General features: G+C 43.5%; 1 long non-coding RNA gene across 1 annotated transcript in view; it reads right to left on the bottom strand.

Moving 5' to 3' along the window:
* Positions 1-12,000, bottom strand: part of LOC142363807 (uncharacterized) — a 78,694-nt gene that overhangs the window by 66,039 nt on the left and 655 nt on the right. The window lies entirely within an intron of this gene.

Genomic DNA, 12,000 nt, shown 5'->3' with positions numbered 1-12,000 from the left:
AACAGCTTGTTACCTGACACCTAATGAAGGAAAATAGGCACATATAGGTGGTTATCCAAAGCCACAAACCTAAAACTACAACAGAACAGACCGGGATTATGAAATTGCACCCAATTTAGAGAAAATACGAAGGGTGTAAGGCACTTTTTCAGGCTGTCTTGGGAGCCTGTTGTCTGTCCCAAAATATGGGAGGTATTCTCAGTAGGTCCCTTGAAGCCATGAAAACTCTCCTTTGCCTTCTGCAAATATCAGGTTTCATTCCTGCATCTACAAGAGACCATCAAATCTGTGCATGGATGGATCAAAACATGGACTCCGTCTTCAGATTTGGGGACTAAATTGGAGAGGGGAGGGCAGGGAACGCTCCCATGTGTCATTTGGAATTAGAATATAGATTTTGACTAGAATTTCAAAATATATCTTGAATTGTAATTGGCTGAAGCAAATTTATCCTGTCCTTGGTAAACCCTAAACCTTAGGTGAATCTCAGCTGATGCTCTGACCATACTGTCCCAAACCCAGTATGCTTTCTTGATCACTAGGGCTGGGATTTAAAATAAAACATTCAAAGTGACTCCTTTCTTTTTTAGTTTATTCCTATATTCTTGTACATTTCTAGTAGGACTGACAACTGCATTGGCATCAGCGGCTTGGGATGGAGTCACTTGCCTCACAGGTCCTTGACAATGTTTTGTGGCCAGAAGCCAGCCAAGAATGGCCACTACCCTGCTGTGGTATCACATACTACCTGTATTTGGCCTCCCTTTTCCAACACATCTTTTCATCTCTGGTTTCTCACCGCCCTCTATCAGCTGCTTGTGCCTACAGTATCACACGCCGCAGAAGAGCTACAGAAGGGATTTCATTTGGCACAGAACGACAGTTGTCCTGGGCCAGAGCCTCAGTGCGGGCTCCTTTTCTGAAGACCAATGTAGGTGGGAGAATTTCATGGCAGATCAGGATTTTGCTGATCAAGAAAGCAAGGATCTTTCATGGAGAGGCTAGTTCATTCAAAAGCTACATGACTTGGCAGCCCGAGGAGCCTTTTTCTTGCATGCTTGTCAATTCTGCTGGCAGCACACGGGTAGTCCAAGCTTGCGCTTCATGGATTTTCAGAGCCCCTGGATGGCTTTGTACTGCGTGCCAAATGGGGAACAACAGCCCAAGAAAACAAAGCTTGTGCTATCATGCAACCTGGGAGGGATTTAGTCTCCATGTAAATGTTTCCAATGAGCAATTGTGTGAAGGTCACAATTTACATTACAGTGATTGCCCACCGCAGGAGGCACTAGCGTGGTTAACCTCCTTCCCCATGTGCATCATATCAGCAGAAATGGGATGGATTAGGGTTACATTGTCACACCGCTCTTTGGGAATCCCGGTTTACATTTCATTTCTGGCCGGCAAACAACATTCTTGATTCTTCCATGTGAAAACAGAGAAGACCATTTCAAACCAGGCAAGGAACAAAGCATATGCATTTCAAAGCACGGGGGAGACTATTTCTTGTGGATCCTCTCTATCCTTAGCAGCTCAGGGAATGCTCTTTGCTGTATCTTTTGTTCAACCTCTTTCAAGTACTCCTACGGCAAAGTGTGGGAGTTCACCTTTGAGATTGACCTTTCTCGTCCACATTGAGAAAAGCATGCCTCTCCTTTCCCACTCCACCATCATGTTCCTCAGCCTGTAGAGCAGCAGATTACAGAGGCAAAGAGTAGAATGCCACCTCGTGGCTTCTGACCTTTGAAGACCTTTTAGGGAAAAGTTATTTTTTCAGCAGGTGAGTTTTAAGAAACAGTCGCCCAGCGGAACCGGTGCTACCAATCAAACCATCAGCTTGCAGCAGCCACGTTCTCTTGTTGTTCTTTGCCTTTGCTTCCCTAAATAACTTTTATATGCAGGTGCTGACTGTATTGCAGAGATTTCCTTGTTTTTGAAATCTTTGGCTCTTTGAAGTGTTATATTTTGTAGAAGTAGGTTTCTGGAAAGCAATTAGACAATTCCACAGAAAAATTGTACTGGGTCAGAAGGTTCATGCTGGGGAGCTTCTGCACTACCTTTCTTCCTAGCCACGCCATCCTTTTTCCTTCCTCTCTGTAAGGACTGTTTCAACAGGTGCTATATTTAGACCCATCGTTTTTGCAGACCTGATAAACATGTCTTGCTACCAGTGGTGCAGTCTGACTTGACTTTTGAAGGAGATGGTGAAATGAGTTGTGTTAGGCTCAGCCTGAAGGGCTTCCTGGCAGTGACCTTGGCAGGGAGCATTGAGGACACATCCCCCGGGGAGCACGCAGACAACCCAAATGCTGCCAGAAAGGGGACGTTAGTCACTTTCATTGGTATTTGGGGTTGCGCAGGATGGCACTCATGTTGGAAGCTCTTTGAGACAGGGGCAGCTTTTTTTGTTAGCTGTTTGTTAACAGCCTGGCATCATGACTGCTCATGAACAGGACCCCTAAACCATAAACAAACACAAATAGTAGCGGTCAGCTGAAGAATCTAGTAGCCAGTCAGTCCAGAAAATAAAATATTTGTGCAGTTGTTAATTCTCCTCATTCTGTCCCTCACACTGCACTGGAGCTTATGCAATTTGCCATTTGTCTCCAAAAATACAACTGGATTTCATTGCTGCTGTGTTATCATTACTCCATCAGCTGGGACTGGCTGTGTATTAACTGGCAATACCACCAAAGCCCTGGGGGACACCTTCATACACCCCTGAAGCAAAAGGCACCTAACCAGGCAAGGCGGACAAAATGAGGCTTACTGACACATGTGGGTATCCGAGGCAGATTGAGAATGACAGGGAAGTAGTGAACGGCAAGGGTTGGAAGAGAGATCCAACGCAACTCTGAAATTGCCAAGGCTGACATTTAAATTGCAGGCAGCCATGGGCTCATTCCAGGAGCCGCTTGCGGTTGGACGCAGTTTTGATCATGTAGAGAAGAGGCAGGAAAAAAAAGGAAAAAAATAAAAGAAAAATCAAATTGTTCTCGGAAATAATGTTTAATGTAGAAATCTGGTTAATATTAAATTGTAATCTGCAGTTTTCAAGTATACTATTCCTTGAGGAAAATGTTTCCTGTTTGAGGGCCATGAGTATTAAGGGTTCCCTTATTACATCACTTCCTATGTCAGACCCAACAAGCCTTCAACATGCATTAGTGTATTGATAATGGTAATTTCAAAATGATTGTTTGAAAAAAAAAAAAATCTGGGCAATACTCCAATCATATGGATCAATTTAGCTTTTGAGTAATGGGGCCAAGCTGGTATTTTTGACACTGTATCCAAATAGTACTTTCACGAGAGCGGTAGTACTGGTGGTGTTCTCCACTGCAATTCAGCTTCAGGAGCATGTAGTGTTTGGCCATCAATTACTGCACCAGGTCGATTTATTCACTGCTAAACTGACTTTGCAGGCAGAATTCCCCTTAATCCCACACAAATTGCAAATTGATAACTGTGCATGGAATGGAATGAACATTACGCACCCAAGTATAATAATTTATAATAACAACCCACAAAAAATCTGGACACATTTACAAAAACACAGCAAAAACATATATTACTGAAAAAAAAAGCAACCACTAATAACCAATTCCGCCAGCAAGTAGTATACACACAACCCAGCAAGCCTCACAAATTGTGAGGAAGGAGTTTTTTCAGGAAGATACCTTTTATGCTTTCTATATAATGCTGATGGAAAGAGCTTTCCAGAGCTGTTGATAAGAACAGAAGAAGGCCAGAACTCTACTTTTAACTCTGTCAGGCTTAGAGATCGTCAGTGGTTTAACATTCTGGTGACCATAACTTGATACATGAGTCTTCGGCAGAAATGTTCATAGGTTGCTCATGGTGTCGTGGTTAATTAAAGGTTAACTGGTTCAGAAACTTTTCAGTCTAACATTGGTTGAAAATGTTCATGGGAAACATCAGCTAAATACATTTCCCATTGTGGAAATAAAGAAATTATTGAAAATTTCAATTTGACATTTCTTTAAAAGTCCAAAATAGGTTTTCATTTGAAAAAAAATATTAAACTATAGTACAAGAAAGTGAAACTCTAAACAAAATGCTTCTAAAGCAGTCCACATTAAATGTTTTCATTAATTGCCACATGTACTGACTTGAAAAAGTTCTTACATTATCTGATGACTACGAATTCTTGGGTGTTCTTGGCATTACAATGATTGTTCCCAAGCAACCCCTTTCAGCAGAAGAAGTCACTGCTCAGTTAGATAAGGATGCTGTCTCCTAAACCACAGCCCTGCTTCCAAATGCACTTCTGTGTGAACTAAATCACTGCAGTCAGATGACTTTCTAATCTTTCAGATTTTTCTCCCTTGGAAAGGTTAATGTCAGCTGTTCATTAGATGATTATTCTTTCTGATAGGTAATTTAGTTCTCTATGAAACTGTCTAGACCTTAAAATATCATTTAATAGGACTATTGTCTCTTCAAATGGGCCTTTACATTACTTGATGTAAAATATTGCTTCAAAATTTAAATATAGCTGTATTTGCATCACCTGATGCTATTTTTTTAAAAAACAATAGCCTGCTATTGCAGCTGCCACTGCAAGCAGAATCACTGTCCTGATTTTCACAGAGCACCAATGAGAGAATTGCCTTCAACAGGATTTCATTGGGCACAAGAACAACCCCTGCCTTTCCTAAAGAATAATATTGAATGTCAGATGTGCTGAGATACATGTTTATTGTTGCTAAATCCAAACAGTATTAATGAACAGGTATTTATTTAACACGTAAAGACAATCTTAGTGAAATAGGTGATTAAATCAACTAGAATATCTATAGTTCCAGCAAAATGTAACATACATTCTAAATTTGTAGTCAAAATCTTTCATTTCTTAGCAAAGAACATAACGTGTGTATTTCTAATATATTCAAAAGTGTCTAAACCATGTGTTACATATTAGAAAACTGATCAATTTTCATACTGCTCAAGATACATGGTACTACATATATTTGAATGTATCATCATAACATATAACTCACATGGAATGAAAATTGATCAATCTTTTTTATCATCTGAATATGCTGCGCTTTAGTCATATTATCCTCTTTTATTTACCTGTATATGTAAAGAAATGGCATCAAAAATTTACACAGATTCTTTCCTGTCTACTAATATTGAAAGAAATTTCCTGTTTTCTTTAGAGGACAAAAGGAAAGAGGCAAAGCAGAAAAATTATCCTTTCTCTAAGGTTTGTCCCCTGATGTAATTCTTTTGAAATCAGTGGCTTGACTACTCAGCTGATGAAAAAAATGCTGTTGTATTGAAAACAGGCTGAGAATGCAAATATCTTTTCCTCTCAGTTATACCAGGTAAATACAGACAATTAGTTCAGAGCAATCGGTCTATTTTTCTCCTGAAGTAACTTCATTGGCTTCACAAATTGGCTCTGCAGGACCTGCCCTTCTTCCTCTCAAACTAATGTAAAATCCGCAGTAACTACACAGACAAAACTGGACTCGATTCCCCCAGTACTTGTATCAAAGCACACAGCCAGATTTATCCTGATGAAGGCAAAGGAACTGGACCAGAGCAAAACCCCCTCTCAGTGGGATCAGAGTCAGCCCTCTGCATTTCATAAAATCACTCTAGATTTAGATGAGCCTGAAGTTAATTCGGGACCAGTGACTAAATCGGTGTGAATTGAGGTACTTCCATTGAATCCGGCTAACAGAAAGCAGATTTCATCCTTCCCATCACCCTTCTGTTTGTCCGTCTCCCTCCTGCTAACGCAGGACAGCTCTGCAGAGTAAATCACGCCGCCGGCCCAGCCTCCGGAGCTGCAGCTTGTAAAGAGGCTTTTGCAGACTAGCAGAGTCGTACCCTAGAACAACAAAATCCATTGGCAATGCGAGCAGAGAGAGAGCGGCTCATTTTTCAAGGGCTTTCCAGCCTGTTTTCTGCTCCGGCTCCATCCAGGAGCCAGCCTTACAGACTTACCAATATTTTCATAATTAACTGACCAGAGTTTTCATAATTTGTAAACACAATAAAATAGCTTTGAGACATAGGGTGTGCAGTCAGAGGCAGTGTGTGTGCGATGGGGGAACGGTGCCGGGGTGAGGGGCAGGAGGGGGACGTTTCCTCAGGCAATTTACATTTGACTCAGGAAATCTGGGAGGGTGCCTGCTGCAGTTAAGTGATCAGGCTCACGACTCAAAGCAATTTTTCTTGAAGTGTCACTGCAACACACAACCACCATGTGTTCTTTCTTGGCTCGGCTTTCTCTGCTGATGCTCCGAAACTTGGACGGGCTGCTCCAGCCTGCCCGGTTTTCATCCATTTGCTGCGGCAGGGAAGCGGACAAAACTGCGTTTTGATGCATGTGCGAGTGCTCCCCTAGCCCTCCTCTTCCTCTCACTTCCACAAGAAGGGGCCCTCCTGATTTTGGGGATTTGGACAAAACTGCTAGGAGTTAATGGACAACATGTTCTAGGATGTGTGTCTCTGTACAGGAGACAGAGGCTATGCGAGGAAAAGGAATAAAAAAATTCAGAAGCAGTCCAAATTGCATTTGCCAGACTCAGCCACCTCCACTGATCTGCCAGCTCCTAACTAAACATGATAGGCCTGACCCTGTATTGTTCGGCACTTGGGCTCAGCCCTTACACTGGTGTTCAATGGGTGCAAAATGCTTCAGCTCTGAACTGGACCCACACTGGGACCCCTGGGCTTGTGAGAAGCATAACAGGATTACCCAGGGCTGGGAGCAATCCGAGCGTGAGCAGAGTATCATGTCTGAAGGCTGTGAGTAACTGTCAGTCCCATCATGCCGGAAGAGGACACTAATTTGGTGCTGTTTCACGGGGATGATTTAATCCTTACCACCATCTGGATTCTAGCTGGAGGCCAGCCACCCAAGCACTGACCAGCTCATGTGTTGCTTAGCTTAGAAGATTCGATGTGATCATGACCTAAGGCTGTATAGCTGTCACAGGCAAAGAAATAAAAACCAGCTTAATTTACAGAACTGAGTTCACTTTCAGCTCCTAGTGAAAAAACAATACAAAACCCTCAAAGACTTGAAAATATAGTGATTTTGAGAATTGTAAAATCTCCTGTGACTGACAGCAATTTCTATAGGGCATGCGGTAGTGATTTACATCTTGAAAAAGGCAGATGGCGTGGCTGAAATCAGAGCCATGGTTGTCCTGACCACCACCATCACAGCACTGCCAAGTCAGCATACCGCTGACGCGCCAGGTCCCAACGCATCTATCACCTTCTTTTTCTCCATCTTGGGTTTCTTCCCCTGGCAGCCGGCAGCATGGCTGCAACATGGTATTATGGCAAAGATGGATGCTGGACATGCCTGGCAACAGCAAGTGATTGAACTGGCCATGGACACAGCTCAGCTCAGGCCACGGAGTGGGCGTGAGGTGCTGGAGGCAGTGGTAAGCAGAAGATGACAAATGCTGACTTTACTGTGTGGGGAAATGCCTCTGACGAGGCCAAGAGCCAGCCAGCACACGTCTGTGGATGGAAGGACCATGCAACACTGACTCTTCTGCTGTGGTTTTTGGTTTTTTTTAAAGGTTATTATTTTCCTAGGCGTGATAAAGCAGGACAGCCTCAAGTCAGTGATACGGCAGACTTGTGGTACATCTTAACTCCTCCGTTGTCAAAATCTAATGTTCCCCTGCTGCTGTGTTTTCTGGGTTCACCTGGATTTGTCTTCATCCATCCTTGCAAGAAAACCCCTTATTTCACATTTTGGGTCTCAACTAGATCTCACTATCACACCTACCCCTGACTTGCAGAAGCTCTCTCCTTTTGCAATGCTAAGAGCTGAACATCTGTGCTAATGTGTGTCCATCTTCACCTACAGTGTTTTTGCTCACTCTCAGTCTGGGGTGCTGAGATCTTGGACTCCTGATCTGTGGCAGGCGTCACATCCCAACCCAAGATGCCATCAGCACCAACCCTCTGAGCTGCCGCACAACTGGCTGTTGCTGGTTTTCACTTAAGCACACCTGCAAAAACGAGATCTTGACTAAGCATGTCCGTGTACAGCTTTTTGCAGGACCATGTGTAAAGACAAAGGAGAACACAGTCTCCAAGTCCACCTTGCTTTTGGATCATCCTGGTGTGTTTGTTCCCAACAGCCTACTGACCTGAAGTGACTACTCTCCTAATTGAGCTGTCTAAATTAGATGTATAACGTTCCATGGTGTAAGTCAGCCTCAGACTTTATTCCTGGGTGGTAATGGATCGAACAATGTCAGAGTGAAAGGGCATGCCTACATGCTCTCCAAGCTGGCCGGCTACGAGCCAGCTCCAGTCTAGCTGCCTTCTAGCTGCGTTAACGTGGCACTTTGCCCAAACTAATAAGTCCCGTGGAGAGGCGCCATGTTAACGTGGCCATAAAGCTTCCAGATTGGAACAGCTTCATGAGTAGGCCTGCTGAGGAGCCTGGGTCTGTCAGCACGGAGAAAGGTAGACGTCTTTCTTGTTGATGTTCCTCATTTTTTAATCCACTTTCAGCTGAGACACAAGACCTCCCAGCTTACGCATGCCTCTTCGCATGGGGCAAAGGTGCTGCCCTTGTAGCACTCTCCAGCACAAACTGTTAGATCTTGGATGGTTTTACTTCCTTCCTCCTGTGCACAGCATGTACAAAGTCCTGCATGTGCTTGTGTGCACAGGCACACGTGGATACACACGAGTTTTGGTCTGATTTATTCAGTTTTGAAATAAACCTGGAATAATTTGGCCAAATTATAGAAAGGAACGCCATGTCCTGTTTTCTTGTGATTTTTTTGCCTTTCATTAAATGAAAGATAAATGGCAGATAATGACTCACTCATCTTGATCCACCTTATAAGCCCCACAATCAAATCTTATTGCAAAGGCATCTAAGGTATGTAGTGCTGAAGAAAAGTGCTTGTCAGGAGGGATAGAGAACAAAGGGTACCTGGAGGTTAGTAAATGTTTTTCATGGGTTCTGTAAGCTGTGGTTTCCTCTATTGGGGGTGTTATACACTTTCAGCTTTCTAGCTCCTCTGTCAGACACCCAGCCAAACAAGGGAGTGATTAGCAGAGCTCCCTTGTTGAGGCTATTGTTGTAGGTATGGTTTTAATACACCCACAGTTCTTGGCACTGATGCTCATTTTCTGACTCCAGGAAATCTTGAACTGTTTATTGATTCAAAGGCAAGAAAAAGAACATTGAGATGGAGCTAATTGGCCGGAGACATAATCTGCAAGTCACCCAAATAAATATTTCCATTAATTGAGACCCAGTTTTGTGGGAAGAAAAAGTAGCCTGGTTTAATAGCAATAATGTTTTGCAAATCTACATTTTATTAGTTTGCTTTTCTGCAGACAGACCCTTAGGTGCAGGCTTACTTGAAGATACATGGATGTCACAACATAAGATCCAGGTGCCACAGTTTGGCTGCTTTGGCACCAATGGAGTCTGGCCTTGCTCTGAAGAAGGGTGGTTCGTGCGCATCTGACATTTCAGTGTTTGCACAGGAAAACGGCCTGCAGGGACCTCTGGCCCTGGCAACCTGGCCACTTTTTTCTGCCTGTGAAGGCTCTTCAGTGATAGATGGGACAGGATGTGCCTCAGATACCTAAACTGGGCGTTCACTGTCCTGATGATAGAGTCATGTCAGCCTGCATCAATCTCTAAAGAACATTCTATGCTGTGTTTGACTCGTTTTGGCCTTTTTTATTTTTGCCCTTCCACACTTGGAAATATCCATGGGCTGCTGCTTTGCTTTCATCAAAATTTTGCAAGAGGCAGACAAGGTTCCAAGTTGATTTGGGGAAAAAGGAGCCCATGCTTTAATAGGCTTGTTGTATGACACAGGAATACATGTTGCAAAAGATGATGTTAGTGGGAACTAACAGTCCCTCTGTCCTCTGTCTACATTCTCCAGTAACTGGCACCTGACAGAAGGAGAGACTTTGGCCCTCTGCTCTTCTTCAGTGTTCACTTGTCAGGCGATCAGGAGGTCGGCAGTGATTCAAAGTACTCGGAAGAGAAATATGAATAAAGACAGATCAGAGAGCAATATTTATAAAGTTTCATTCTTTGGAACAGCAAGGGCTGGGTTATACGCATGAAGGCTCTTGCACTGGAGAGAAACACTCTGCTGGCTAAAGTATCTCTGCAACCCTTTTTCTAATTAAAAAGGACTCCTCTCTTCCCTGCCTCTCATTTTACAACAAATTAGATACGAAATCAGATCTGCTTTCTCTGCTTCTCTGAACTCTAATGACAGCTTACCATTAAGAAACATTTTGTTTGGGCCTAGGAGAGAGGGCAGAAGCCAAGAACAGTCTTCACAGTTTGAAAGACACTGAGAAATGTGCAGGAAACTCCCTCGCTGCTGCAGCAACAAGACCAATGTGTGCCACAGTCTGAGAGCAGAGCCTCGGGCCAAGGAGGAGAGCAAAAGAGCTGGGGATTGAGAGGGTAACCGCTACTTCTGCAAGTGAGTGATGATGCAGGTTAAGGTGTGCAGGGTACAGGGATGGGTACATTCGGGCAAGCAGAATTTACCGACTTCTAGTCTGGACGATAACAGATTTACATCTTGCTGCCTTTCATGGAATATCAAGCTGGCAGAGAAAACCATTCATACTTAATATCCCACTGGAAAGCAAAGAAAATGAAAATCTTCACTCTCTGTGCAAAGAGACAGGTCTTCTAAGGGTAGAAACCCACAGACCTGCTCTAATGTCACTGGAGCAACCTCAAATACTCATCTCCTCTAGAGGAAAGGTTTGACTGACCCCAGACTAAATGGAGTCTGGGAATTCTACAGAGAAACCTTGTCAGCATTAAAAAATGAGTCCATCTCAAGGTACGTTACGAACAGGATAAAAAAACATTACTGCATCTTTTCAAGAGCCTTGGTAAAGTGCCAGTGCTGGAAAAAAATCTTGAATTAAATTAGTACATGGAATAGAAGGATGAAAAAGCTCTTTCCTCCCTGCCTACACTGCTGCTGGGTATGATGCAGTACCCAGTCTTCTGCATCATACCACAGCATGAGGAGATCATGGCTGTGGGCTCCCCTGGACATCAGCTCAGATGTACACTCCCTTACAGATCTGCTCCATCAACCATGCTCCTGAGTTCACTCACTCAATTCTGTTGGAGAAGTCCCTGAAGGTACATAGAGCTATCTTCACTGTGAAGAACAAAAACAGCCCTGGAATGCAATGGCCTGTCTAATCCTGTTATTTATTTTTTTCCCCGAGTGTGGAAGTCCTCTATTGTTTATCAGTGTTTGATAAGCTCATACTGCAATTTGCCAATCACAAAGGAGTGGCAGAAAGGGAAAGGATTTGACCGACTCTGAAAAACCAAGGAGTGCCTTTGTTAATCTCCCTGCCATTCTTCCGGCATCCCTGAAAGGCAAATACTGGTGGCTGGCGATGATGGATGGGCGGCTGGCAATATCAAGACACCCCTGAGCCAATCAGCAGGACAAAGGCTCAGCTACACCTCTGAAAGTTACGCAATATCTCATGAAATGGTTTGTGATAAAATTCTAATCTATCGGCTATAAAAACCTGGGCAAAGGAGTGTTTTGGTGCAGTTGTTGAGTAGGAAGATAAACAACACTGGAAGAGACAGGGAAGTTTCTTGTTTAGCTTCTAATCATTTTTTCCCTCCAGGTTTCTTTAATTCCAAGTCCAGTCTGAGTAAAGACACTTCTTCCGTCTGTTAAAGTCCCCCCATTGCATTGCTAACTATCAAACCAGAGAGCCTGGAACTAAGCGCAGGGATAAAAGAGTGCACGCCCAAGCATGCACATGCACTCTGTGAACTGGTCGTTTTTTTCAGTGGAGAAGTCTGCAGAGTCAGACTTTCACTGAGAAGCCAAAAGTTCAGGTAGATGCACCAACGCACCAGTAACTTCAACACACCCCAGCATCATTCTTTCCCTGGTTGTCTGTGCCCCCTCGCTGATTGTTCCCTGACAACCAGCTACATCT

The sequence above is a fragment of the Opisthocomus hoazin genome, chromosome 21 (assembly GCF_030867145.1).
Source record: "Opisthocomus hoazin isolate bOpiHoa1 chromosome 21, bOpiHoa1.hap1, whole genome shotgun sequence".
NCBI classification, from domain to species: Eukaryota; Metazoa; Chordata; class Aves; order Opisthocomiformes; family Opisthocomidae; genus Opisthocomus; species Opisthocomus hoazin.
This window is presented reverse-complemented; position numbering and strand designations above follow the sequence as displayed.